We start from the raw sequence: 5,816 nt of genomic DNA on the forward strand, positions 1-5,816 counted from the left end.
AGGGAGGGGAAAGTTATTACAAAATTAAATGTGCAAAAGATTTTGGAGAAAGAAAAACTTCTTACAACATCCAGCAACCATTCGAAACCTTTGATATAGTTTTAATATTAAACATGTATTTTCCAATACTGGACACCTCACAGACCTCACATTGAGTTGTTATATTTAGTCACAACATTAAAGGGAACCAGTGCAAAGAAAACCAAACTCGTCCTGAAAATTCTAAGCGCCTGGCTGTAACTGGCTGCAGTTCTTCTCAGTCACTGAGCAAGAATACATTCAGTTAGGGCAATTCAGAACTCCCTATGCCAATACACTTTCCATATCATTGTCAAAAGAAAAAAAAAAAAAAAAAAAAAAAAAAAAAAAAAAAAAGACTTCCAGCATTACAGGCAGGGTAGGGGTTAGCACAGGCAGCACACAAATATTCCAAAGTATATCCTTAAACATACTCTTCTGCAATAAAATAGCAATAAAACATATTTGCTTCATCTTAAAAGTGCAAATAAATTGCAGTCAATTCAAGAAACTATATTTTATTAAGGCTGACAGTTGTGGTTAAACAGATAAAACAATGCAACTTATTGGAATGTGCAGAATATCCTCCATTTACTTCTGAGGTGCCAACTGTCTGTCATTCACATGCAGCAAAGGTCAGCACTGTAACACAGCAAATAAAAACCACTGGCAGCTACGTCTATAAGACTGCTGAGCAGTTACACCTATTTATGCAGCAAATTTATTATACCTTGAGGTATGTCATTAAACATATTACAGCGCTTAAGAGATGACACAGCTATCACATTTACAAAAGACAAGAGATGGCATTTTCTTTTCAAGGTTTTGTATACCTCTGAACACCCTTAATTAATAATTATGAACACACCATTAATATTAAAAAGGATTTATATAGCGCCAACATATTACGCAGCGCTGTACATTAAATAGGAGTTACAAATGACAGACAAATACAGACCGTGACACAGGAGGAGGAGGTTTTTACAAGAACAGAGGAAGTAAAATTTAGTCATAGCAAATAGAAATACCAACCGATTTCAGTTATTTATCTTTGACTAGTTGCAAAATTAAAACTAGCACCTGATTGGTTAGTACAACTTCTGCATTTCTTTTGCCAGTTTGTATGCTCTAAGTATTTATGACTACAAAGTTAATTGTATAACATTGTTCTGATTCAGTTTTATCTATTGAGGATATAAAGAGTTAATTCTGTGTCACACCCGTAAGGGTGAAGTATGAATATACATTGACCTCAAATATATAAAACCACAAATGCTACAAAGTAGACTTTAATTAAAAAAGTAATTTATGTGTGGCTCTGATCAAATTAATTCAAATCACAGTTTTGGCAGGAGCTCAGTTCTGCTTGCCAAACAAGGAACACATTTCAAATAGAAACTCTGGGGTGTGAAAAAAAGGAATTCTTCATAAAAATCGGTTCCCCCTCGGGCTGCTTCTGTACAAAACAATCACGCACTGCACACTGATATTACAAAGATATTAAAGGGTTACCTTTACTTCCACGGACTGCATGGCCAAGTCACACGGGGGCTTCAGGGCTTTTGGTCTTGTAGCGTACCAGTAAGTAGTTAAAGCAGCAAATGCACCAAAGCCCATCAAGGTGTTGGTGGGAAGAGTGCGTACATACTGACGAACGTCTCCTAGCTCAGGGATCCGGAGACTCCTGAAAATCTCGTGTGCCTGCATCATTAATATTCTCTAGACCTGTGGGAGGAGCAGAGAGGGAGGGGAAAGTTATTACAAAATTAAATGTGCAAAAGATTTTGGAGAAAGAAAAACTTCTTACAACATCCAGCAACCATTCGAAACCTTTGATATAGTTTTAATATTAAACATGTATTTTCCAATACTGGACACCTCACAGACCTCACATTGAGTTGTTATATTTAGTCACAACATTAAAGGGAACCAGTGCAAAGAAAACCAAACTCGTCCTGAAAATTCTAAGCGCCTGGCTGTAACTGGCTGCAGTTCTTCTCAGTCACTGAGCAAGAATACATTCAGTTAGGGCAATTCAGAACTCCCTATGCCAATACACTTTCCATATCATTGTCAAAAGAAAAAAAAAAAAAAAAAAAAAAAAAAAAAAAAAAAAAGACTTCCAGCATTACAGGCAGGGTAGGGGTTAGCACAGGCAGCACACAAATATTCCAAAGTATATCCTTAAACATACTCTTCTGCAATAAAATAGCAATAAAACATATTTGCTTCATCTTAAAAGTGCAAATAAATTGCAGTCAATTCAAGAAACTATATTTTATTAAGGCTGACAGTTGTGGTTAAACAGATAAAACAATGCAACTTATTGGAATGTGCAGAATATCCTCCATTTACTTCTGAGGTGCCAACTGTCTGTCATTCACATGCAGCAAAGGTCAGCACTGTAACACAGCAAATAAAAACCACTGGCAGCTACGTCTATAAGACTGCTGAGCAGTTACACCTATTTATGCAGCAAATTTATTATACCTTGAGGTATGTCATTAAACATATTACAGCGCTTAAGAGATGACACAGCTATCACATTTACAAAAGACAAGAGATGGCATTTTCTTTTCAAGGTTTTGTATACCTCTGAAAACCCTTAATTAATAATTATGAACACACCATTAATATTAAAAAGGATTTATATAGCGCCAACATATTACGCAGCGCTGTACATTAAATAGGAGTTACAAATGACAGACAAATACAGACCGTGACACAGGAGGAGGAGGAGGAGGAGAAGGAGGAGAGGATCCTGCCCAGAAGAGGGAAGAATGAAAGAAGCGGTCAGAAACAGTAAAGTGGGGAGGAAAGGGCTAGGTAATGTTGGATGTCTATGGGCTCTGACTTGCTGGGAGTTCTAATGAACATTGCAAGAAGCTCCCAATGTGCATTGAGATCAGAGTAAGCAACTTCAGAACAGGAGACAAGCCTGTACAACTGTGCAAGACTGAACATAAGGCTGGAGGTCAGATTTAAGATGACATTAAACAAAGCATAAACTCTGGAAGCTGTGCACTAAAGTAGGCAGCAAAAAGACTTATCGCCAGTTTTTGCCTGTGGTCCCCCTACAACTGACCATTCTCTTTCTACCATTTGGGTAGCATAGCTTCCTTATGTCAGGTCCTCCAGCAAGAAGAGTGACAGCACAATAGTGACATCACCAAATCTCATTTCTAATCCAAGTCAGGGACAGCAGTGCCTTAGCTCTCACACTATAAATATACAGCAACATGTACATTTACATAGAAAGTGCATGGGCTTAGTCACAATTAAACAATTTCTTATAACAAAGCAAATCTTTACTATTATTATTTTCTTTTAATTCAGGTCTACTGAAACACATAATATTAAATATCTGATGCATAGGATGTGGTGCAGACTTAGAAAACTCAGACTGAAAACATTTATCACTGTGTCTTTAAAAATATTGTAACATTTCTCCCCAAAACAGCATCCAAATGAAGGTAAAGCTTACAAATAGGCGTTATAAATCCCATGAAAAAGTTACATATAAATCGAGTATAAATACCCAAATGGGTTACTGTGCATGGGATGTTTCTAACTGCAGAGGCATAAAACAGGCAAACACCACCCCCTCCTGGTGCAATACAGAATTTGCGTGCGGCACTCTGATTCTGCTCTAGTTCTTTCTCTCTGAGCTCATCTGACCACTTAGAATGGAAACATAAATGACATACAGGAGGCCTTATTTGACCCTTCAACCTTCTACTTTCTAAGGACCCTTCAACTCTCTACTTGCCAAACAAATTAAAGAAATATATTGGTAACTAAGCCATTTTCAAAAAGGTTTACCTGCAAATAATACAATATAATGTGTGTGTGTGTGTGTGTGTATATATATATATATATATATTTATTAGAGATTAGAATAAGAAAACTTCTACACAAAATCTACAGGCACTTCCATGCTTGCAGCAATAATAATATGTGCCTATTATAGTGTTCTATTTGCATACATACAAATGCAACAAGTCAGTAAGTAACATTTAAATAGCAGAGAAAGTCACTCACCCTTGTGTGCTTCTGCAAAGTGACAGGACCCGGACAGCAATGGACATATATGTGTCAGCTGCTGTCCTGTTGCAGACAAGGACTCTGGGGACACGAGTCACATGCAGAGGTCTGCTACTTAATGCCTAGTAGGCAAAAGGTAAGAGAGGCGGGTGGAGGCCAGTGACAATCTCCTCTGGAGAGAGTCACCCCACAGGCAGAGGGTGGCATCCCTGACACAATGACATGAAGACTAGAGGAAAACAAGAGAAAGACTGGCAGCGACAGACATTCAGTCACTGACCCTCACTTCCCACTGGCAAGAGAAACCTTAACTCTTTGTTGGCACACAGAATGTAAAGACTAGCAAACAACATGTACATTGTGGTTAGATATTGCACATGCCTTGGGTAACACTGAATATTCACTTTGACATTCTCTATCTATGTAGCAAAGAGGATTTTACACACGATCATATTTGGGATAAGAGCAATGAACTTAGTGCAATGTCCAATTAAACGTAACACTTGATCTGTTATGCTTTGAACTTTAGAACTACTTTTTATAACAGCGTTCAAGGGAATCTTTTGAATGAATATATATATATATATATATATATATATATATATTTCTTTTTTAAGTATTTGTATGTAATTAGCAAATTCAGATAATTCCCAGTAAAACATTAAAACACATCATCAATGCATGTTAAAGTTTTTAAAAACCGATTTGTTTTAGGTCCATTTACATCTTTGGGGTGCATTAAGGCAAGACTATTCATTTAGGGGCTAATCAATGCCCTAAAAAGGTTTGTGTGGCATTTTCAATAACACCCCAATAAACAGTCGTGAGTTACTGTGGATTGTAGTCTGTTGCTTTTTTTTTTTTAAATCAGTATTAGTTTTGTCTTCTAATATTATGCTTTGTGTCTAAAATAGCACTGGTTGTGCTGCCTATTTTCCACACATGCCAAGGACAGTCAGCCAATTAACCTTTACAGCTTTTTTTTTTCAAAAGAAAAAAAACCCCACACAATCATGAGGAGGACATGCAAACTCCTTGCAGACTGTGTCCTGGCCTGGATTTGAACCTTGTACTCTGCAGAGGCGAGAGTGCTAGCCGCTGATCTGGTGCATTTTTTTCTGACTCCTACTGCAGCATAGATAATGTGAAATAACTGCATTTTGTGAATGTAACACTCACTATAGTATGCCATACACAATAGAGGCATAATATGTAGAAAACTTGTTATATCAATAAGGTAAAAGTAAAAAAATACATGAAACAACCTCACAATCCTATAGTTCTAAAAATATGCCCACCAGAAAAAAATTTTGCACACTTCTCTATCAACTTTCATACAATCTTTATACCATGAGCACGTTATTGTTAAACCAGACAATGGTACCATGTCAACTGGTTAACCCATTAACTTGTCACAGGAAGCTAATTGCCTATAGCATAGGGGTGATTTCATTCACAAAGCACTGCTTAAATGACTCGCATCTCCTGATCAAGCTTCACTCACCCCACTGACCATAGAACAACACAATTCATTGTGAGGAGCACACCCTCCAATAAATAAGCCATTTGTTCCTGCTATCTGCTGAGACTCTGTATACTCTAGTATAAAAGGGCTGTTTGCTACTTATTCATCTGGCCCTCCCACATACATACACACACGTGCGTGGGTCACAGCCAAGAAATGACAGAACAACTCATAAAAATGACAAGAATGGAAGAACTTCTGACAGATTGTAGCAGGGCTAGACTATACA

The sequence above is a fragment of the Pyxicephalus adspersus genome, chromosome 3 (assembly GCF_032062135.1).
Source record: "Pyxicephalus adspersus chromosome 3, UCB_Pads_2.0, whole genome shotgun sequence".
In the NCBI taxonomy this organism is placed as follows: Eukaryota; Metazoa; Chordata; class Amphibia; order Anura; family Pyxicephalidae; genus Pyxicephalus; species Pyxicephalus adspersus.